Source organism: Lissotriton helveticus, chromosome 7 (genome assembly GCF_964261635.1).
Source record: "Lissotriton helveticus chromosome 7, aLisHel1.1, whole genome shotgun sequence".
NCBI lineage: Eukaryota > Metazoa > Chordata > Amphibia > Caudata > Salamandridae > Lissotriton > Lissotriton helveticus.
The window spans coordinates 1,676,276,250-1,676,300,964 of record NC_136068.1 but is presented as its reverse complement, the minus strand read 5'-3'; the positions used below and the strand labels follow the sequence as shown (position 1 = coordinate 1,676,300,964).

General features: G+C 48.9%; 1 protein-coding gene across 1 annotated transcript in view; it reads left to right on the top strand.

Annotated features, from left to right (window-relative positions):
• LOC144767613 (putative methyltransferase DDB_G0268948) overlaps positions 1-24,715 on the top strand; it is a 293,468-nt gene that overhangs the window by 4,031 nt on the left and 264,722 nt on the right. The gene's annotated exons all lie outside the window — the stretch shown is intronic.

Below are 24,715 nucleotides of genomic sequence, written 5' to 3'. Positions count from 1 at the left end.
ACTAACATTTCAGTGCATGTGTTCATATGTTTACGTTCTCCCTCCCCCTGACCCCTACTTAATGGCGGCTGGTGTGCGACTGGGTGAGCAAGTCCTCTGACCTCCTGGTCAGGAAACTGCTCTCACCTCGTGCAGCTCGTTCCTATGTTGTTTGAGAGCCACCTCTACCCGCAGGCTCCTGTCTGCGCCCATCCCTGGTGGTCCACTGAAAGAGATCTCCTGGGCCACTCTGCTAGCTGTTTCTGTCTTTTTCTGTGTTTCTGTCTTTTTTATGTGATGTTCTTTTTCTGTAACATTCTTTTGCTGTTACGTGATTCTGGCTCTGCTTTTTGCCTCTGCCTTTCTGTTCTGCCTTTTTTTTTCACTTCTTCCTTTTTCACTCTTTCACTTTTCCTCTTTCTGCTCTTATTCCTTCCCCTCCTTCCCGCCACTGCTGCCCCTGTGGCCACTCCCTGCTATGCGTTCCTGCTCCCACCTCCCAGCTGCTCTCCCTCCCCTCCCTCTACTTAATGGCAGCTGCTGTGCAGCTGCACCGCTAGTGCACCAAAGCAAAGCCTGTCTACGCCCGTATGTGCCCCGACAACGACAAGTGCCAGGAACCCTAGATCTCTGATCCGGCAGTGCTACAACTCCTCTCCCCTCCACACACTCAACAAAGTCCTGAACAACAACTGCAAGCATCTTCACTAATCGACACCCACGGACTCTTCACCTGCCTCCACTGCTGCTACTCATTCGCATCCGCCAAGACCCAGGACCCACCACATCCCTCCTGTCACGACACCCAAAATCCTGCAATGAATCCTCCTCAATGCTCTCTCCCTCCAAAGACACTCCATAAAAATCTGGGACCTCCTCGACAGCACCACCCCGACATCTCACTGCTCACAGAAACCTGAACACACACTCCCTGACGGCCAGACATCACAATCAACATCCCTGAAGGATAAAAGATTACCCGTAAGGGCTGCCCCAACAGCCCTGCAGGAGGCATTGCCATTATCCAAAAATTCAACTTCTGACCGAGCACCCATACTGATGAGCCCACAAACTGATGGAACACCTACATTTCATCAATCAATCAATCAATCATAACATTTGTATAGCGCGCTACTCACCCGGAAGGGTCTCAAGGCGCTTGGGGAGGGGGTCCGCTACTGCTCGAACAGCCAGGTCTTGAGTTGTCTCCTGAAGGCGAGGTGGTCCTGGGTCAGCCGAAGGTGGATGGGGAGGGAGTTCCATGTCTTTGCCGCCAGGTAGGAGAAGGATCTGCCTCCGGCGGTGGTTCTTCGGATGCGTGGTACGGCGGCGAGGGCGAGGCTAGTAGACCGTAGCTGGCGGGTGGGCGTGTAGCAGGTCAGGCGGTCTTTGAGGTACTTGGGGCCCAGGTCGTGTAGAGACTTGTGTGCGTGGGTGAGGAGCCTGAACGTGATCCTCTTGTTGACGGGGAGCCAGTGCAGGTCCCTCAGGTGGCCGGAGATGTGGCTGCGTCGGGGGATGTTCAGGATGAGTCGGGCGGAGGCGTTCTGGATGCGTTGGAGTCTTTTCTGCAGCTTGGCTGTGGTTCCGGCGTAGAGGGTGTTTCCGTAGTCCAATCGGCTGGTGACGAGGGCATGGGTGACCGTCTTCCTGGTTTCGGTTGGGATCCATTGGAAGATCTTGCGTAGCATGCGTAGGGTGTGAAAGCATGATGAGGAGACGGCGTTGACTTGTCTGGTCATCGAGAGGGAGGAGTCCAGGATGAAGCCCAGGTTGCGTGCGTGGTCTGTTGGCTCGGGAGCGGTGCCCAGGGCTGGGGGCCACCAGGAGTCGTCCCAGGCGGAGGGCGATGGTCCCAGGATGAGGACTTCCGTCTTGTCTGAGTTCAGTTTCAGGTGGCTGTTCTTCATCCACTCGGCGACGTCTTTCATACCTCCGTGTAGGCTGGTTCTGGCGGTGTCGGGGTTTGGTGAGGGAGAGGATCAGCTGGGTGTTGTCGGCGTAGGAGATGATGTTGAGGTTGTGTTGGCGTGGGATGGCGGCAAGAGGTCTCATGTAGACGTTGAAGAGGGTGGGCTGAGTGATGATCCTTGCGGAACGCCGCAGATGACTTCGGTGGCCTCTGATTGAAACGGGGGGAGGCGGACTATCTGTGTTCTTCCAGCGAGGAACGAGACGATCCACTCCAGTGCCTTCTCTTGGATGCCGATGTTGCTGAGGCGTTGTATTAGGGTGCAGTGGCAGACAGTATCGAACGCTGCGGAGAGGTCCAGGAGGATGAGTGCCGCTGTTTCCCCGTTGTCGAGCAGGGCTCGGATGTCTTCGGTTGCTGCGATGAGGGCGGTCTCGGTGCTGTGGTTGGCTCTGAAACCGGACTGCGAGGGGTCGAGGGATCCGTTCGTCTCGAGGAAGGCGGCAAGCTGTCTGTTGACGATCTTCTCGATGACTTTAGCAGGAAAAGGAAGGAGCGAGATGGGACGGAAGTTTTTGAGGTCGGTGGGGTCCGCTGTTGGTTTATTCAGTAGGGCGCTGAGCTCGGCATGCTTCCAGCTCTCCGGGAAGGTGGCGGTGTCGAAGGAGGTGTTGATGACGTCTCGGAGTTGGGGTGCGATGGTGGAGTCGGCCTTGTTGAAGATGTGGTGGGGGCAGGGGTCAGTCGGAGATCCGGAGTGGATGGTGTTCATCGTGCGGGCTGTGTCTTCGGTGGTCACCGTGGTCCAGGTGCGGAGTGTGGCGGTGGGGGGCGTTGGTTCGACGGTTGGGTGCGTGGGTGGTGCGCCAACACTGTTGTGGATGCCGGCAATCTTGTGGTGGAAGAACGAGGCGAGGGAGTCGCAAAGATCTTGTGAGGGAGTGATGTCGTTGTTGCCGGTGCTGGGGTTGGAGAACTCCTTGACAATGGTGAAGAGTTCCTTGCTGTCGTGGGCGTTGTTGTCCAGTCGTTCTTTCAGTGATTTCTTCTTGGTGGTGCAGATGAGCTGGTGGTGCTTGCGGGTGGCGTGTTTGAGGGCGGTCATGTTGTCGGTGGTCTGGTCGAGGAGCCAGGCTTTCTCAAGGGAGCGGCAGGTCTTCTTGGAGTCCTTGAGTTCGACGGTGAACCAGGAGGCCTTCATGCTTCTGGGTCTGCTAGGAGGGTTCTTCAGTGGTGTGAGTTCGTCGGCGCAGGCGGTCAGCCACAGGGTGAAGTTGAGGGCTGCTTTGTTGGGGTCGGTTGTGCTGGTGGGTGGGTTCTGGCTGAGGGAGGTGGTGAGCTGGTCGGCGGTGATCTTGCTCCAGCTTCTGTGAGGAACCTGTTGCGGGTGGTGGTGGGTTGTGGTCCTTCTGAAGCTGAAGTGGACGCAGCTGTGGTCGGCCCAGTGGAGTCCGGTGGAGTGGCTGAAGGTGATGTGCTTGCTGGATGAGAAGATAGTGGGTGGGGGTATTGACCAGTTGCTTGAGTCCGAGGTTGGCGAGGTTGTCCAGCAAGGCGGCGGTGTTGCGGTCCTTGTTGTTCTCCAGGTGGAAGTTGAGGAGGTAGTCGGCAGAGGGGAGGGCGTGTGGCTGATGAAGTCCGTGATGTCTTCGCTGAATTGTGTGCATGGTCCCGGGGGTCTGTAGATGAGGGTGCCTCTGAGGGTCGTCTTTGGGTCGGTGTGAATCTGGAAGTGGAGGTGCTTGGCGGCGGCGAAGGTGTCGTTGAAGTCGGTCGTGATGCGGATGGTGCTCTTGTGGACGATAGCGATGCCTCCTCCAGTCTGGTTGACGCGGTCCCTCCTGATGATCTTGTACCCGTCCGGGATGGCAATGGCGATGCCGGGGGCTGAGGAGGCGTTCATCCATGTTTCCGTGAGGAAGGCGACGTCTGGTGATGTCGTGTCGAGCAGGTTCCAGAGTTCCACGACGTGTCTGTGAACGGAGCGGGTGTTGAGCCTGATGCACTTGAGGTTGCTGCTGTTGTTTGGCTTCGCCGGTGCGGTGCAGGTTCGGTGGCAGGTGAACTTGCAGGTTCTGCAGGTGAAGGGTCCGTGGATGCGTTTCGGGGCGGCCCGGCAGCAGGCGGGGTTCCGGCCGGCATTGAGTGTGTGGAGGGCGGCGGCGTCGTAGGTATGTCGGGTCGTCTTGCATCGGTGGGGGCCAGGGGTCCTGGCGCTGGGCGCGGTCCAGGCGCGGATGGGCGCAGACGGGCTTGCCTTTGGCGTGCCTTTGGCGCGCCTTTGGCGCACAAACGGCGCACCCGCTCGCGTGACCACTGCGCGTCTGCGCGGTCGCCATTTATGGCTAAGTGGGAGGGAGGATCAGCTGGGAGGCGGGAGCGGGGATGACGCGGCAAAAGGGGGCGTGGCCTCGAGAACGGCGGCGGCGGGAAGCGGGGAGCGGGGCTGGCGGCGAGGCGGGTGCCAGTAAAGATTCACAAAGAATACACAATGGGGCAAGAATACTACGCAATGAGGCAAAATAAACTACAGAATAACGTACAGCAAGACGGGATAGCTGGGGGACAGAGCGGCAGGCAGAACGGCAGGCAGGCGGCAGAACAAGGCTGCGAGCAGCAGCAAGGTGACACGAGGGGGCACACACACAGCTGGTGGCCGTGCGGCGCCGGGGTGTCCTGGGAGCAGACAGACCAACCCGACCCCCGACTGACATCATTACCCCACATGCCATCACCTCCTCCTACTACACCATCCTGGGAGACCTCAACTTCCACCTCAGCAACCTCCAGGACCCCAACTCCTCCTCCTTCCTGGACAAACTTCTCAACAGCGGACTAAAACAGATTGCACCTAAACCCACGCACTCAGCAGGACACATTCTCAACCCTATCTTCGCAGTGGGAAAATCCATCACCTGCAATCCAACTCCCAAAGTCAGACCATTGCTGCATCCACTTCACCTTTAAACAACTATCAAAACAAAAAACCTCCCGTACAGAAAAAGATCTCCGACGACCAGCTCACCACCACCCTCAGCGGCTACACTCCAACCACCTTGGACGCGACTCAAACACGACAGCCCAAACCCTTCACAAATGGATCACCGACTGAGCCAACACCATTGTCCTATCAAGGAAACCACCAACACACCTGCCAAGAGAGCTAGCTGGTTCTTCACCAAACTCTGGAAATCTAGTTGAACCTGCAAATGCCTCAAAAAGATCTGGAGAAACTCCAAAACAGCAGTAGACCATGACAGCTTCAAAGCAGCCACCACTGCCCACCACCAGCTCTGTAATGTTCTTTAGGACAGTCCCGTCATGTATATACCAGTTACATACATTTTGTCCCATGCACATGACATAACAGTCCAAAACACAGGTGACCTTTTACTTAGTAGTTTACTTCTGTCTCTTTGACAATCAGGCTCTCAGTATCCTATCCTAATCCCTATACTTGACGTACATAAACATTTCCCAGGCACAGTAGATTTATTCTGTATAAGGTTCACCACTTTTTTTATCCATGGCCAACAGCCAGCTGTGCATGAGTGTTTTTTTTTAGAAAAGAATTGGCAAAAGATTAGTGAATGTTTTAAAAATATATTGATTCTGGAAAAAACCCTGGAGTGACCACTTCAGTATAAAAGACTCTCACTCCCCCTTAGAATCACAATTGAGAATTCCTTCCAGGCAGAACGGAGACTCTGCAGGTGGATCCTTCAACAGGCAGAGAACTGACATCCCTTGTTGGGTGCCATCCTTGATGCAGAGACGGGGTCCTTCATTCAGAACCATCAGGGTTAGCACTTCCTCTCTAGATTATTGGCTCCATTAGGATCTATCCTGACATTTACATACACATGATTCACCTACATATCTAATTTAGGTACACTTCGGTAGACTACGCATAGTTGCAGTATGCCAATGCTATTGTTTAGTGTATTATGCTTTTATTCATCCAATTAGAACTACGGCAGAACCGTATCTACTTTTTAAGTCTCGCCTGGCGATGCAGTGCGAAAGCGCTGTCACCAGCGAGATCTATTGTTATCCACTTGCCTCTCAAGTAGTACAGACCAAGGCACGCGCAGGGATTTGGCGATTGGGGTCTGTGGACGCGCTTGCTTCTAAACTGTGTACAGCTGGTGCTCGTTAATCAGGCTGCAGTCAAAAGTGTGAACCCGCTCTGGAAGGCGTGCTTTCTGCAGCGTGTGGTGTGCCTGGCGGAATGCCGAGATAATTGCCTTTTTCGCTTCCGCCTTTGTTGTGAGAGCATGAGCCGCCGACTCACTGGCGCCATATTCTGGAAAGCTCCTTTTGCCATTGATTCTTCACTTATATTACAAACGCGTTAATTAGGCTGCACTCAAAAGTGTGAACACGTGTGAACGTGCTCTTGAAGGCGTGCTTTCACTGCAAATCCGGCTTTATTGGTGTTTTCTCTTACCGACTGTCAGGAGAGGAAATAAGTGGTGTCTTTCTGGCGCCGTGTCTTCAGTAAAATACTTGCGCACAGAGCAATGCCATTCAAGGAATGGAAGTGTGCTATAAAAAAGTGTGCTTAATCAGCTTTTCTTTATCTGTAACTGTCATTGCAGCATCTACAATTGGTCATACGCAGTCTACCCAGTTATACGCAATGTCCAGTAATTATTTTAATTCCCTTTTTGTGCGTTGCACACAATTCTTCTATCCACTTCCTCTTTGCCATGTGTACTATTAAAACACCCCACCCACCTCTCTTAAAAGCATAACCACACTCTAATTTTCCCACCTTTGTGGCCATCTCATCTCTGTCAATACCATATTGCTCTTAATTCTCCTGGCTGCACCAAAACAAAGCGACAAATGCTAAATAAAAAGTTTTAACATGCAAATTAGTATGCTTTATTAGCGTACTGTGTAAAGATTGCCTCATACATGTTGCAGAAAAAGAGCACAACCGCATTTTACAGTTTTACACAAACTACTCACACATTGCATAAACAGCACAACCAGCATTTTAAGAAAGGTCCTCAGTCACTATATGTGGGCAAATTTTTGCATACGAAATTGGGAAAGGAGTAAATAAGTGCTTCAATAGCAAGGCCTGCACAGAGTAATACCATACAAGAAATGGAAGTGTCCTTTCACAAACTGCGCTTAAAATGCAGCTTTATTTTATATTGCTAAGTTACAGCAAAGTAGATAAGTCACGCCTTGCTAGTGCCATAGCTTTCATAAGCAAGGCGTGCACAGAGCAAAACTTCTAAGTGCGTTTTTAATGTGGCCTTTGTGTTAATTACTAACAAGCAAATGAAAAAAAGAAGTGTGCTTTACCAGCGTTCGCTTCGAATCCGGCTTTATTTGTATTTTCTTTTACCCACTGTCAGGAGAGGGAATAAGTGGTGTCTTACTGGCGCCATGCCTTCTGTATGGAACACGTGCATGGAGCAATGGTATTCAAGGAATGAAAGTGTGCTTTAAGAAAGTGATATACAAAAATTGGCAGTAGGGAACAATGCGCTAAATAGTGTACATCAATATCTTTTCTTTATATGTACACCTAGTACATGCTCTAAGGTGGAGAAACAACTCCTGCCATGGGTTGTAACAATAGGCAGAGGAACCTCTGCCAACAAATTTCAACACAATTTCTCAACCTGAGCAACTCTAGAAATATAAAATGTCCAATCAATGATAGCTCTTTCAAATTGATGCAATTTTCTGTATCTTCTTTATTTGATCCAATAAATTCTTAATTCCATTCAGTCACTGGGTACAAATCACCAAAGATTTCTTCAAAATACAAGTAGCCAACAGATCTTGCCAACACGTGTTTCATCTGGCTTTACAGCCAAAAGACTTCGTTAGGGCAATCGTTTTTATTTTCAAATTAGATAACCAGATAAATTAAATTCCAAATAGCGAATTCCTCAATATTTATAACACACGTGTTTCGTGAGGCTTTACAGCCAAAAGACTTCATCAGGGCTAGAGATAAATGAAATATATACTCAATTATTATATAGCAAGACTAAATAAATTCCAGAATCCATTATTCGGAGTTTCAAAGGAAGAGAGGAGGGAAAGATGAGGTAAAGGTGAATAAACCCACAGGAAAAGACGTTCAATAGTATACAAGCCATGCTCTCGAAAGATTCTTTCAATCCCAAAAAGAAGGAAAAAATAAACCTCTAAAGAATATTATAACTATCATGCAAGTGAATCTAGACAGAAAGAAATAGACATATAGGTAGATACCTACACCTTTTGTGAAAAAAGTGCCAAAGTCGTGAAAAGGATATAGACAGTGTCAGTTTCCCTCCCTGCTCGCTTCTTTAAATACCATAAATACCTACTTGACTAAAATGTTTCCTAGGCAATTGGCTCTGGGACAATACTATTCATATTTACTATATATGTACAGTGTCATTGGCCAAGGATTATATTTAAAGCAAAATATGCACGGGGTGGGAACAGTAACCCGGCTCTGCAGCTGAATGTCCGCATTTCTAACAATATTCGCTCCGAATGCTGTAAAAAAATGTGCGACAAAGAGCTATCATAGAACTTGTGTGATAGGCGAGGGGCTACAGGTACAATTAGAAAATATTAGTAATTCTTGAGCTGGTTACCAAAGGCTTGTAACTTTTGTGGTAAAAGGCTGGAGCGCGTGAGCGGTCCCCATGACTTCCGTGGGCGACCTCTGACCTCCGCGAGGCAATGGCCGTGTCCTAGTCCATCCGGAGCACCGAGGGTGGAACGTGGCGAGCAGTGCACTTGGCAATGACACCTAAGCCAAACTTCTCTTTCGAGAGGTATGAAAGTGTATTTTATATGACACATAATCTGTAAGCAAGGGAACAATAAAGAACAGATTTATCAACCCTTTGTGCCTGTGTGGTTCCCAAAGGGGGTGCACACCTACACAAAGTATTGTTTTGAGATTTACTTTCCAGTTGCCTATAGGTTTGCCACTAGTATAACAAGCATTTGCAAGCTGGCTCAGGGTCATTATTTAATGCTGGACAACATATAAAAAGCCAGCAACATCAAAGCCTCTAACTGCAGAACTATAGACCTGGCAATATGGAGCCATAGCCTACTACCAACATGACAACTGTGTCACCTTGTGCATCTTCGCAACCATCACACTGTAGGGCCACCTTGTGCATACATACAAACATGGCACTGTAGAATTAATGTTGTGGAGCCACGATGTGCAGACAAACAGACCTAGCCCTGGAAGCTACTACCGTCATACTCATGGACCTGACACGGCAGTTGCACCTCGTTACTCTCTCTAACGTGGCACTGTGCTGCCAGCTTGTACATACCTACAAACCTGACACTGCCTGGCCACAGAGGCCATACCCACGAAATTGAAGCAGATGGGACATTGTGCAAAAACAAAGCACATAGTGGTTCGTTCCAGTGAACCCATTGTTAAATTGTTTTTTACCAGCACATGACTTTAAAATGGCTAGTCTTTAACATTTCAATGTCTTGTCACTCAGACCCCAAAATGTACTTAAACAAACACACACTCTTAGAATTTGGTCTAATTGCTTGTTATAGTCCCTGATGCGTCCCTCTATGCAACTCCCTATTCGACCGCCTCCTCGGTCACATCCCATGCGTGTTTTCAATGCTTCTTTCACTTGTAGTATCTTCTGCACACATCTCCAAACACGTACCTTTGGGTCATTTGCGAGAGTTTTACCTATTTGCTTTGTAAATGACAATGCCTTTTATTTATGTGTTGTTTTTCTAAATAGATAAATAAAAGGCATTGTTATTTACAATGGCAATAGCTTAAATTCTCGCAAATGCGAGACCTATTGCATTGTAAATGCTTGGTGTGTGTGTATGTGGCTCTGTCTGTGTGTGTGGCTCTGTGTGTGTGTGGCTCTGTCTGTGTGTGTGGCTCTGTCTGTGTGTGTGGCTCTGTGTGTGTGTGTGAGGCTCTGTCTGTGTGTGTGGCTCTGTCTGTGTGTGTGGGTGTGTGTGGCTCTGTGTGTGGCTCTGTGTGTGTGTGGGTGCAAATGCAATAGGTCTCGCATTTGCGAGAGATTAAGCTATTGGCATTGTAAATGACAATGCTATTTATTTATCTGTTTTCAAAACCAACACATATATAAAGCGTTTGTCATTTACAATGCCAATAGCTCTAACGTTTGCAAAGGCGAGACCGTTGCATTGTAAATGGTTGTTAGTACTAGCGATTATATTTGTCTGCTCTTGTCTTTTGATTGTTGCAGCTAATATGTTTCACCCTAAACTGACGCTTGACCAATAAATAATTATTGAAATCATTCCAATTATCATTCTATGTGTATTCTGAGAAAAAACAAGCATGAGTGACTGTATGAAAGATACCGTTTTGTTTCCACGATACCTGAGGAATAAGAGAAGTCATGTTCAGTTGTTTCCAGAAACTACACAAACCGCTGTAGAAAACAGGTGGTGATAGTGGCACTGTAGAGCCAGCTGATCAACCAGCTGACTCATCCTGTGAGGCTATCCAGAATCTGTCTGCACACCAAGCCCCCAATGTAGGTCATCCAAAATGTGCAGGTCCTGGGGGGTCCTAGGAACGACACAACAGCTCATCAGAAACACAAGGACGAAAGCACTCCAGGGCAGAACCTCCACCCACACACACAATCAATCAATCAATCAATCAAGCATTTATATAGCGCACTACTCACCCGGAGGGTCTCAAGGCGCTAGGGGAAGGGGGGTCTGCTACTGCTCGAACAGCCAGGTCTTGAGCGGCTTCCTGAAGGCAAGGTGGTCCTGGGTCAGGCGGAGGTGGGTCGGGAGGGAGTTCCAAGTCTTGGCGGCCAGTTAGGAGAAGGACCTTCCTCCTGTGGTGGCTCTTCGGATGCGGGGGACGGAGGCGAGGGCGTGGCCGGTCGATCGTAGCTGGCGTGTGGGAGCGTAGAAGTTGAGGCGGCTGTTGAGGTATCCTGGGCCTTGGTTGTGTAGGGCCTTGTGTGCGTGGGTGAGGAGACGGAAGGTGATTCTCTTGTTGACCGGGAGCCAGTGCAGATCTCTCAGGTGTCCGGAGATGTGGCTGCGTCGGGGGATGTCCAGGATGAGTCGTGCTGAGGGGTTCTGAATCCGCTGGAGTCTCTTCTGGAGTTTGGCGGTGGTTCCGGCGTAGAGGGAGTTGCCGTAGTCCAGACGACTGGTGACGAGGGCCTGGGTGACCGTCTTCCTGGTCTCGGTGGGGATCCACCAGAAGATCTTACGTAGCATGCGCCGGGCGTTGAAGCACGACGAGGAGACGGCGTTGACTTGTCTGGTCATGGAGAGGGAGGAGTCCAGGATGAAGCCCAGGTTGCGTGCGTGGTCTGTTGGTTTGGGTGCGCTGCCCAGGGCGGGGGGCCACCAGGAGTCGTCCCAGGCGGAGGGTGAGGATCCCAGGATGAGGACTTCCGTCTTGTCCCTATTCGGTTTCAGGCGGCTGTTCATCATCCACTTGGCTACGTCTGTCATCCCTTCATGTTCGTTGGCTCTGGCGGTGGGGGGGTCGTTGGTGAGGGAGAGGATCAGCTGGGTGTCGTCGGCGTAGGAGATGATGTTGAGGTTGTGTTGGCGTGCGATGGCTGCGAGGGGGCTCATGTAGACGTTGAAGAGGGTTGGGCTGAGCGAGGAGCCTTGAGGAACGCCACAGATGACTTCGGTGGCTTCTGATCTGAACCGGGGGAGGCGGACTCTCTGTGTCCTTCCGGCGAGGAAGGAGATGATCCAATCAAGGGCCTTCTCCTGGATTCCGACGTTGCTGAGGCGCCGCACTAGGGTACGGTGGCAGACAGTGTCGAAGGCCGCGGAGAGGTCTAGGAGGATGAGGGCCGCTGTTTCTCCATTGTCGAGCAGGGCTCGGATGTCATCGGTGGATGCGATCAGGGCGTTCTCGGTGCTGTGGTTGGCCCGGAAGCCAGACTGCGAGAGGTCGAGGGATCCGTTCGTCTCGATGAAGGCGGCCAGCTGCTTGTTGACGGTCTTCTCGATGACTTTTGCAGGAAACGGGAGCAGCGAGATGGGGCGGTAGTTCTTGAGGTCGGTAGGGTCGGCTGATGGCTTCTTTAGTAGAGCGCTGAGTTTGGCGTGCTTCCATCTCTCCGGGAAGGTAGCGGTGTCGAAGGAGGTGTTGATGATGTCCCGCAGGTGGGGTGCGATGACAGCGTCGGCCTTGTTGAAGACGTGGTGAGGGCAGGGGTCGGTCGGAGATCCGGAGTGGATGGAGTTCATCGTGCGGATGGTGTCTTCGGTGCTGATCGGGGTCCAGGCGCGGAGGGTGGTGGTGGGGGGCGGTGGTTCAGTTGTGGCGTGCGTCGATTGAGTGCTGAAGCTGTTCTGTATGCCCGCGATCTTGTTGTGGAAGTAGAAGGCGAGGGAGTTGCAGAGGTCTTGCGAGGGGGTGATGTTGTTGTTTCCGGCGTTGGGGTTGGAGAGCTCTTTAACGATGTTGAAGAGTTCCTTGCTGTTGTGTGCGTTGTTGTCCAGTCGTTCCTTGAATGCAGTTTTCTTGGTGGCGTGGATCAGTTGGTGGTGTTTTCGGGTGGCGAGCTTGAGGGCAGTCATGTTGTTCGGTGTTGGGTCTCTGCGCCAGGCTTTCTCGAGTGCTCGGCAGTTCTTCTTGGAGCTCTTGAGTTTGTTGGTGAACCATGGGGCTTTCTTGCTGCCGGGTCTGCTAGGCGGGGTCTTCAGAGGGGCGAGGTTGTCTGCGCAGTTGCTGATCCACTTCGTGAGGTTGGTGGCCGCCTGGCTTGGGTTAGTTGCGCTGGTGGGAGGGTTCATGCTCAGGGAGGTCGCGAGCTGGTCGGCTGTGATCTTGTTCCAGCCTCTGCGTGCAACCTGTTGCTGGTGGTGGTGGATCGTGGTCCTTCTGAAGCTGAAGTGGACGCAGCTGTGGTCCGTCCAGTGGAGTCCGGTGGCGTGGCTGAAGGTGATGTCCTTGCTGGATGAGAACACAGGGTCGAGTGTGTGTCCAGCGTAGTGGGTGGGGGTGGTCACCAGCTGCTTGAGACCGAGGTTGGCGAGGTTGTCCAGCAGGGTGGTGGGGTTGCGGTCGTTGTTGTTCTCCAGGTGGAAGTTGAGGTCCCCGAGGAGTATGTAGTCAGCGGAGAGGAGGGCGTGCGGGCTGATGAAGTCAGTGATGTCTTCGCTGAATTGTGTGCGTGGTCCTGGGGGTCTGTAGATGAGGGTGCCTCTGAGGGTGGTCTTGGGGTTGATGTGGATCTGGAAGTGCAGGTGTTCGGTGGGTGCGAGGGTGTCGTCGGTGTTGGTCGAGATGCGGATGGTGTTCCTGTGGATGATGGTGATGCCTCCTCCTGTCTGGTTGACGTGGTCCCTCCGGATGATCTTGTAGCCGTCCGGGATGGCGATGGCGATGTCGGGCGCTGAGGAGGCGTTCATCCAGGTTTCCGTGAGGAAGGCGACGTCTGGGGCTGTGGTGTCGAGCAGGTTCCAGAGCTCGACGGAGTGTCTGTGGATGGACCGGGTGTTGAGCAGGATTCACTTGAGGTGGTTGCTGCTGGTGTTCGGCTTGGTCGGTGCTGGTGTAGTGCAGTTCCGGATGCAGGTGAATTTGCAGGAGTGGCAGCAGAAGGGTCCGTGGGTGCGTCTCGGGGTGGCTCGATAGCAGCCCGGGGTTCGACCGGCGTTGAGTGCGTAGAGACGGGCTTACCTTTGGCGCACCTTCGGCGCTCAATCGGTGCTCCCGCTGCGCGCGTCCGCTGCGCGGTCGCTCTGGGGGCATCATAAGAGAGGAGCCGGGAGGGCGGGTCAGCTGGGTGGCGGGAGCGGGGTGGCCAATGGGCAGGGGGGGGATGGGGCGGCGGAGATCTGTGGCGGGAAGGGGCTCACAGGTCGGCTCTGCGGCGGCTGGGTCGTCCGGCGGAGGAGACCCAAGGAAGTGGGAGTACAGCAGAGGGGGGTAAGGGGTACACAGGGCAAGCAGGAAGGGAGAAAAGAAAACGAAGTGGCAGCAGAGGGGAAGAACGAAGTAGGCATCAGCGGGGCAGCAGGAGGGGGGAAAATGCAAAAGGCAGCAGCGAGGCGGTGGAGCAAGGCTCAGGCAGGCAGCAGTCAGCAGTCAGCAGCGAGGCTCAGGCAGGCGGCAGGCAGGAGCAGCGGAGTGGGGCCGACCTCGCCTTGGAGAAGGCTCAGCGGTCGCAATAGCAAGGAGCTTTCAGCATTATCAAAGGATTAGCCCAACCCAACAGTGAGGCTACAAACATCCCCCCTCCCAGGACCTCTGGAACAAACTCAACTCCTTTTTCCACCACAAAATCAAGACTATCCACGACAACTTTGACAACGAAAACCAACATGCAGAATATATACCTCCCACTCCCAACACCATATACCCAACACTTGACCACTGGACCACTCTTACCACCAAAGATACCCTGAAGAAATGAAGTCAATCCCCTCCTGGGCCCCCATGGACTGCTGCCCCATCATATAAACCATGGTGCCGTCAGCACCATCGCCCGAGCTTTGCCGATCCATAAACTGCTCCCTCAAGAGCGCCTCCTTCCCCGATGACTGGAAAAACGCTGAGATCAACCCTGTCCTGACAAAACCCTCGGCAGACCCTCACCTACCTCAAAAAGTTCAGACCAATCTGTTTATCCCCATATCTGGCAAAAGTAACTGAAAAAGCCATCAACAGCCAGCTTGCCTCCTTCATTGAAGAATACAACATGCTCAACAAGTCCCAATCTGGCTTCAGGAAAAACCACAGAACTGAATCTGCCCTCCTCGTCACAACAGACAACATGTTCTCCCTCCTCGACAGAGAGGAGACTGTGGCCCTCATCCTCCTGGACCTCTCTGCAGCCTTTGACATAGTTTCTCATTGCACCTTATCATGCAGACTCCGCGACAAAGGGATCCGGGTGAAGGCCCTCCACTGGATACACTAATTCCTCTCAGGTAGAACGCAGTGGGTCAGACTCCCACCCTTTACCTGCAGAGTTCCACAAGATCCTCCATCAACACCACCCTGTTCAACATCTACATGGCCCGCTTGCCCCATCCTCAGATCCCAAGGACTCAACATTGTTTCCTATGCAGACAACAACCACCTCATCATCTCCCTTTCCAACGAACCCAATGTATCTAAACATAATTTTCAAGAAGGCATGCACGCAGTCACCAAGTGGATAAGGAGAAGTGCCTACAACTCAACACAGACAAAACCGAGGTACTCATCATGAACCCACACCCTGATGCCATTGAACAACACCTGGTGGCCCCCCTCCCTCAGGAACCTGCCTACCCCGTGGACCATGCACACAACCTTGGAACCATCCTGGTCTCCGAACTCAAAATGGACCACCAAATCAATGCTGTCTCAACCTGTTTCCACACCCTCCGACTCCTACGAAAGATCTTCAAATGAACCCCCATTGAACACAGAAAGACCTTTACCCACACCCTCATCAGAAGCAGACTTGACTACGGCAATGCTCTCCATGCCGGATTCAACAAGCACCTCACCCGCCTACTCCAGAATGTCTAAAACACCTCCGCCAGACTAGTCCTCAACCTACCACGTCACTACCACATCATCCAACACAGTTGTACACTATATTGGCTCCCCATAGAGAAGAGAATCACCTTCAAGTTTCTTACCCATGCCCACAAAGCCCTCCACAACACCGGACCTGCATACCTGAACAACCGCCCCACATTCTACGCACCCCTTCCTACAGTGCCTCGCATCAAGAAGACCAGAAAAGGATGTTGGTCCATCTCCCTCCTCAACGCCATCGCATAGAACACCCTCCTGCTCCACCTCAGACAAACGCCTACACTCTCCAAGATCACAAAGGACCTCAAGACTTGGATCTTTGATGGATCTCCTTGAACATCCTGGACCTGTGCTCCTCACCTCCTCCCGGCACCTTGACCCCCTTTCAGTGAGTAGCTGCACTCGACAAACCCATGATTTATTGATTGAGTAGGTATACATGTAGCCTGTGTGATACATGCATCATGTGTGTCTGAGTGAACCGAATTGAAAAAAGCCTGTGGGCTCCAAGTCAGAAACATCTTACCTGTTTATGGAGGTGAGATTACTTTCCTAGTTATTGGGAGTACATTGCTGAAATCTTCATAACTGCGTGGAAGGGACCTGGACATTGAATTGGAGTGAGTAAGTACATTCCTTATTGTGTGATTATTTAAAATCATTACACATAAGAGATGCAGGTCCATTTATGTCACATACTAACAATATAACAGGCCTGTGGGGTAATAAAACTTGAGCAAATCAAAAATCACTAAAAGCTATAGAATATGGTTAAAAAGGTCACTATGCCTTATTAAAATACATGACTATAATGTACGGATACTACGGTGCCTGAGAAGTCTAAAGTGCAATTTTTACCCTGGATAGGTTACAGGGCTGGCCCCATAAGCATCAACAGTACTGCTTGATAGCCCGGAGTGAAGTGAAATTGCGAAGACAAACCCTGACTGGAGGTCAAGTCAAGAGTATAGCTTATCCATGAACAGTACCTTTTAGCAGAGTCCTGGTTAAAATACAATTGCTAAATGATGTCATAGAATCAAGAAGTAGAAATTTTATCACACATAATCTTCCTATGATGCTGAAAATGGAAAGGGAAAGAACCTAGTGCTCATAAATGTGCTTTGTCTTTGCGTGATGCCTGTTAGCTATTACCAAATGAAAATGTAGTTGTGGGGTAAAGTCACAAATCGATAGGGGGTACAATTTATCTTAAGTGAGGGGTCTTTTACTGGCATCAAGGAGGCCCTCCTCCACCCGTAGGCCTCCTGCCTGCGCCTCATCCCTGGTGGTCGCGTGGGAGAGCCCTGCTCTTCTGATGGCCCTGTGCAGCCCGTCTTGTGTTTGTGTCTTTTTCTCTATTTGTCTTTTTCCTCTGTTCCCTGCCTGTTTCCAGCCGCTGCTGCCCCGCGGCTCACCCCGTCAGATATCCCACTCTCACCACCAAGCTGCACCTCCCTCCTTATTTAATGGCGGTCGCTGCAAAAAAGATTGAGCAAGAACTCTGACCTCCTGGTCAGTTACCTGCTTTCTCCCTTCTGTAGCTCCGGGGTAAAATGCTACTGCCCTTGGCACTGCTGATAATAGGTAAGTAGGGGTTTGAGGCCCTTCTCTACCCGCAGGGTCCTGCCTGCACCACACCCCTGATGGTCAGTGGGAGAGCCCTGCACTTCTGATGGCCATCTGCTCCATGTGTTGTGATTGTGCCTTTTTCATGTTGTTTTGCCTGTTATTGTCTGTTTATCTGTCTGTCTGCATTTCTGTGTCATTTTTGTGCCTTTTTCCCTATTTCTCTTTTCCCTCTGTTCCCTGTCTGTTTCCCACCGCTGCTGCCCCCATGACCCCTGTCCCCTGCCGGTTTTCCCGCTCCCGTCTCCCAGTTGCACTTCCCTCTCTATTTAATAGCAGCCAGTCCACAGGAGACTGAGCAAGATCTCTGACCTCCTGGTCAGTTACCTACTCTCTCCTCCCTGCAGCTCTGTGGTGAAGTGCCACCACCCTGGGCACTGCTGATAATAGGTAAGTAGGGGTTCGAGGCCCTCTTCCACCCGCAGTCTCCTGCCTGCGCCTCATCCCTTCTGGTCCAGTGGGAGAGCCCTGCTCTTCTGCTGGCCCGCTGTTGCCAGTCTAGTGTTTGTGCCTTTTTCCTGTAGTTTTTCCTGTTTTTGTCTTTTTTTGGTCTGTCTGCCTTACTGTGCCCTTTTTGTTCCTTTTTCTCTATTTTTCTCTATTTCTCTTTTCCCTCTGTTCCCTGCCTGTTTGACGCCGCTGCTGTCCCCGCAGCCCCCTTCCCCTGATGGTTTCCCCACTCCCGCCTCCCAGCTGCGCTGGGTTGTGATGGGTTGTGATGGGTTGTGAAGTACAGTGGTTGCCAGAAACCATTTACTGCCTGCTTGTCTGTAGGCCAACATATACTACATGGGTGCATGGAATCAGTCTGAGCACCTCACCCAAAGTTTATGTTGTCCAGAAAAACTCAGAAACTACACTTGGCTACCGCTATACATAGACTGGGGCTTGGCTGACACTGTGCATAGATGGTGCTTGGCTAGCTGTGTGTGTGGATGGTGCTTGGCTGTGGAGTGTGTGGGTGACACTTGGCTGGCAGTGTGCGTGGATAGTGCTTAGCTGACTGTGCATGGATGGCACTTGGCTGACGGTGTACATGGATGGTGCTTGGCTGGCGGTATGAATGGATGGTGTTTGGCTGGTGATATGCGTGAATGGGGCTTGGCTGGTGGTGTGCATGGATGGCGCTTTGCTGGTGGTGTGTGTAGATTGTTTTGCATGTGAACTGGCTGGTTGTGTGGCCTTCATGGATCCCCCAGCTTTTTCCTACTCAGAATCCCCCAACCCTCAAATGTACGTACACAGTCACATTTTCCTCACATTTCTGTGTGGGTAAGTTGTACGCTCACTGCGCAGGCACACATTCCCGACCAGGCCGCGTTCCCCTTGGTCTTCCAAGAAAAATTATACTTCACTTGTGTGGGGGCCCAAAGTAGTGTCAGCCTAAAAAGGTATTAAAAAAACTGCAGTTTTGGACCCGGTTTGGGCCCCCTTCATTCTCTACACATTTTTTGCCCTTCCATGTCATAGGCCTCTGGTCAAATCACACAAGTAAGGTATCATTGTTATCAGGACACTGAGGGAAACCCTTTTTGGTATAAAATGCGTGCTGTGCGATGATCCCACAACTTTCCAACATAGATATTAAAAGAAAATGTGACTTTCAAACTAATTTTGAGGATTGCAGCAAATTCTGAGAAGAACAATTTGGGGTTAAAACTCCCATGGGTGTCTAGTTTTCAGAATTGTCTGGGTTTCTTAGAACCTGCTTATATCCTCTAGATGTATGCAAGCCCTGGACCAAAAACCCAGGTGCCCACCTATCGATCGCAAAACAACCTAGTTTTTCAAGGGGGTCACCTGCATTTCGGGTCCTAGGCTCAGCGGCCATCTAGGGAAACCAACCAATCCAAACCTTTCTGAAAAGTGGACACCTAGGGGAGTCCATTGAGGTGTGGCTTGCATGGATCTCCCATTATTTCCCTACCCAAAATCACCTCCAGACCTCTAATGTTGCTAATAAAATCAAATTTTCCTCACTTTGCTGTGTGGAAAAAATGTAGCATCACCCTGTTGCCACACATTTCTTACCACCCACCATCATTCCAGGTCTCTCGATAAAAGTGGTACCTCACTTGTTTGAATATGCCTAGTGCCTGCAGCAGCAACTGCATTTTTTATCCTGGGCTTCGGGGTCATTTAGTGAAACCTACCAAACCCAGACATTTCTAAAAACTAGACACCCAGGGGGGTCCCAGAAGGTGTGACATGCATGGATCCACCAACATTTTCCTATCCAGAATCCCCTGCAAACCTCAAATGTAACTACAAGAAAATCAAATTTACCACACATTTCTCTGTGGGATAAACAGCTGTTTTTCTCAACTTAATTTAAATTTATTTTTTAATTCAACTATTAGTTTCAACAAGAAAATCTTGAAGGATCTACACAGATGCCCTCTTGCTGAATTCTGAATTTTGTCTACTTTTCTTAAATTTATAGCTGTCCGAAATCTACTATTGCTTTTACATCCATTCCTGCCACTAACTGGAAGGAGATTAAAAACACAAAAACTAGTAAAAATAAAATACATCCCAGTAAAACGCCAAAACTGTGTTGAACAATTTAGTTTTTTGACAACAATCTGCCTGTCCCTGAAAGTTGGGATGATAGTGATTTCAGCAAACACAAGGAGATGATGGACGGAGCACTGAAACTTTTCAGCTACTCACCCCCAGTCACAGACGTGAGTTGAATCCATCATCGTTCTTTAGCTCGCTTTGCCACCACAGTTCGGACCCAGCTATATGCAAATCAGTTTTGACCCTGTGCCTCATGGGAACAGTCTAGCATGAACTGCCAAGCCAGGTCTTCCCTGGACTAGAAAAAAGCATCCTGGGACTGGCTTCGTGGTAACACCCCTCATCAGCCAGGCTAGCTTGAATCCAGTGGCAAAGTGAGCAAGGGAACAACGTCTGGGCATACCCTGCCTACTAAGGGCAAACAAAGCAAACACCAGGACATGATGGATGGAGCACTGACACTTTTCAGACACTCCCCCCAGTCACAGATCTGGGTTGAATCCAAAATCGTTCTTTAGCTCCATTTGCCACCCTAGTTCAGACCCAGCTTTTTGCAAATCAGTCTTGACCCTGTGCTCAAGGGAACAGTGCAGCCCAAACTGCCAAGCCAAGTCTTCCCTGGACCGTAAGCAAGTATCCTGGGACCGGTTTAGGGATCACACCCCTAATCAGCCAGGCTAGCTTGAATCCAGCAGAAAAGTGAGCAAGAGACCCATGTTTGGGTTGTCAGCACCACAAACCCTTTGTTGATACCATTTGCAAAGAAATAACTCACACTTTCTTCTGCAGCATTTTCCCCCCATTTTTCCTCGAAAAAACGACATGTTGCTGTATTTTGGCTGATTTCCTTGGTCCCATTTAGGAATATCCACCAACCCTGGGTATCTATAAAATCCACAGGATGTTGGAGGAAAAGGACTCAAATTTGGGGTGGGTAACTTATATGGACAAAACGTTACAGGGGCCAAAGTGCAAACTACCCCAGATAGCTAAAAAAAAGGCTTAGAAATGAGGGTGAGAACGTCTAGCAGCGAAAGGGTTAATGTTTAGTGCACTTCATATTGTAGACCGCCAAAGTATCCTCAGATGGACCAAGATATAAGTGAATGATCCTTACTGCTTTCCTCAGAAACAACACCATTTTTCATGCTCATCAAGGGGTCTCCTACCATACCAATAGATTTTTTGTGGAATTAAGCCAAATCGCAGTTTCATTAGCTCCTATTTTAAGACAAAAAATGTAGAGAAAGATAATTCAACGGAGCCCCTGGATCATACAGTGTGTATTCCCAGATAACATGTACCAATTTCATAATGGTCAGGACACACTGTTCCCTGGAGATTTATTTTGCCTGCTTGGTTATTAGTCTAGAGATTGTTGGCACTGAGAGACCAATAGACCAAATCTCTCCAACCTCTAGCGTATCCTGTGCAAAGTGGAAATACTTGTGACAGTCGGGTTTTGTTTTGCTACTTTGGCTTTTCTGCATTATTTTAGGAATTTGCCTTTGAGGGCCCAGTGCTGCAAGAGCATGCAGAACTCCTCTCGTATTTGGGCATATGCTGTACAGTTGAACTCTTCTATAGCGCATGGACTGGGCCATGCCAAGCCAGTTTGCTATTCTTCCTCTAAAGGTGATTGTGCTGTGGGGTTTTTTGTTGTATATAATTTGCAGCCCATCTCTTTTAGTAGTGGCCTTAAGTCAGGATTCAACTGTGACTTCTGTAATTTGTTGAAGGTGCATTCCAGTGAGTTACCAACTACCTGCCTCGTATGAATGTGAGATGAGATGCAACCCCTATGTCCAGCCATACTCACAGATATTTATATGCATCCCGACTTCAATAGGAGTCTCCTCAATGGCCCTGGTCCTGCTTTTTTTCAATTTAGATGAAAATATCAGGACTTTTGTCTTTATTACGATTATCAGGCTGTTACTTTGACATTAGACTGCTAGTGCATGGAGGAGTCGCTGCAGACCAATAGGGGCCAAGTTGAGGAGCACAGTACAGTCTGCGTATTGTATTTTGGAGCCTGCTATTTTTTGTGGAAAGGCCTCGACCATCTTTAGGTGGGTCAGTAGGTCAGTCAGGTACAAGTTAAACAATGGAGGTGCCAATATGCATCCTTGTTTTCAGCCTTTGTCAGTCATAATTTTTGCTGTGATGACCCATCCGGCACTGATTTTTATTTTTACCCTTTTGTCTGTATAAAGTGCAATGCTGGCTTTTAATAAATGTAATTACATGGAATTACCAAGGCATTCAGTTTTGACCAACGCCTTGATCTTGAGGCACTATCAAGAGTGGGTTGAAAGTCTATAAAGCCAGCATACAGGGCCATGCCCTTTGCTGTCATGGTTGATTATACCAGGTGAGACAGCCATATGAGACCGAGGAGGGGGTGCTCAATAGGGTATCCAGAGGACCAGTGTGCAACCAGGGCTGGTTTCAGACATACAGATCTGAAGAAAGACCTTCATCCTGTCGGAGAGGCGGAATGGAACAAGCCAACATTGCAAGAGGAGCTGACGGCTGGTGTGCACAAGAGTGGTTTTCTCGGAGCAGAGGATCAATCCATAAGACATTAACGTGTGTGCTCTGATCTCAGAGCCTGTCACCCCAGAGTAAGACATTTAACTGATCAGTTACCCCAGCAAAACCTGACTGATGCGGGTCAATGGCACTTGCCCACAGTGTTCCCAGGTTGATTCCTGCCATCACAGGCCATGGCACCCTCCCATGTGTGTCCTAACAGCCTTCACCAATGGAGAATGGACTGTGGTAAGCCTGAGGCATGTGCACAAGTATGCCTGAATGGAATTAGAGTGTGTAGCCTTTGCACAATATGCACGCAAGCAGGCTATGACCCTGTATTTGAAGCAATAGCATTGAGACACTTGTCCATTGTGTGGCTATGCAACTGTGGTACTTTCAAGCCAAGGCAGGCTGACCTTTTCCCTGGAGCTAAAGTATGAAGAGTCTAACAGTGGCGCAATGCCTGACCTGAGACCAAAAGTAATTTGTAGCTGTGCTGTGATCCCTGGTAGGTCACTCTTAATACCTGAACTACTGGTCATTCATCAAAGCTTATGTATCCTTGTTTCATTCAGGTTTTTAATGCATTTTTTTTCAGGGCATATTATTTTGTGATGGCTTATCATTATTTCTCTGGTGACATACTTGAAATACAAGGGCTCTAGAATTGACACACCCTCCTTTTCTCTGAAGAACCAGGCACGATTGGTCTAGCTTTAAAACACTTTTCTTCCCTTCCACCTATATTGTGTCATTTGTAACATCCCATTCATGCAAAGTCTGACTTTCCCTCAGTTCAGAACAAACTCTATTTAGCCCTTTGATGCTCTACCATCATCACGTCATCATGGTACCTACATAATGACTGCTTTGTTTCCATCCATTGGGCCTACTGGTTCCGGATGCCTGTGGCAACTTGCATTTGGGTTTAAGAGGTCTGTCCCTTATTACCTTTACAATTTGGTTGACATTGGGGCTACCGTCAATAGCAGGAATGCGTGGGCCTTTCCACTTGACTCTCTTCCTTGAGTCCACTGCCTCACGTTGGCCTCTTTTGATGACTCCTAGTAGTTCCACATGTATCTCTGTGGATGATAATTCTCCACATCATGGCTTCTAACTGCTTTTGAGGATCATAGGACTTTTTCACCCTTTTTGTATCCTGTTTTTTTCAAATGATTAAATGTTATGTTTTAAATCAAATTTCAGATTTCAGCAGTTGCTAAAATATAAATGTGAGATTTATTCCTATGCATGACATGGAGTTTGCACCCTCACACGTTTTTTAACTTCTTTAAATTTTATGTGACTAATTACATGTCTGTTTCTTCTTACTTACAGCTTTTCTTATCATATGAAATCACAAATATTGGTTGGATGTGAACTTATGTATTTGTATAATTTGTTTTCTTTCTAAAGAATAATCTAAGTTAATTTTTCATTCCATGCAGTTTTATCTATTGTGGTTAGTTATTCTTTGCTTTGTCCTAATTATGACCTGTCAAATTGTCTTGGATCTAAACAAGGCTAATAGTCACTCAGCTGCAAAGACAATTATTGATTCACTCTAAATAAACATGCTGGAATTTAATCATTAAAATAACTTTGCCCATTTGAAACACTGCTCTCTATCCAAAAGCATGTATCGTGGACCACAAATTCACCTGATACAGTAAGTACCCATTACAGTTTTTTCTTGGGTCCTTTATGCAGCTTCACATTTTTACTTAACAAAGATATTTTCAAATAAATATACTTTTTGACATAATCCTTCTTTTCACTTGATTCATGTGATGATATACTGTATGGTATTGAATGAAATTATAATCTAAGGATATCTAATTGGACTCGGCTGCTGTAAAATGGCTTATACCCATGTCCATTTGGGGCTACAGGGTGCTCCTAAAGTAGATATACAAGAAAATAGCCTTATTACAACAATCTTGAAATAAAATTTTCAAGAGGATTGTTGGGCAAAGTTTGCCTGAAGTTGATGCAGTAGAAACCTCAGGGGTTCCTTTGTAGACAAGGCTGTATCTTCAAATTTCTAAGAAGTAATTTGATGCCTGTATTCTAGTATAAACAATTAGAGATGATCAAACAGTAGAAAGGTGTCTTGTGACCCCACCACACACTACTTATGACCTCACTTGTGAAATAATCCCATCAATAAATTGTATAAATGCACCTTAGATCATGAATGACCAGAGAACTGGGAGGCACACTTTTTAATATTAAAAGTGAAAAAAACATTTGGAGCATGAGCCCCGAAGATAAAGTTACACATTTGTGTAAGTTTACTATTTTTTGGCATTAACAAACTACAAGTTACATTTTTTTATTTATAGTAATTTTGCAACTGAGGAGACTCCACACCAGTGGTGGGGACTTTGCACATAAAAATGTTTGCCCGTCCTATCTTTATATGCACAGAATTCTTCACTTTGAATGCAGAGTTTACGCAGTCGTAAACTTAATATTAGCAGAATTAAAAACATAGCCTGTAAATAGCAAAGAATATGCTCAAGAGTTTAAGTTTACCTTTCTAAATCAGGCCCTTAATATCCAACCAGGGTCTAAAGAGTACTGGAAGATTA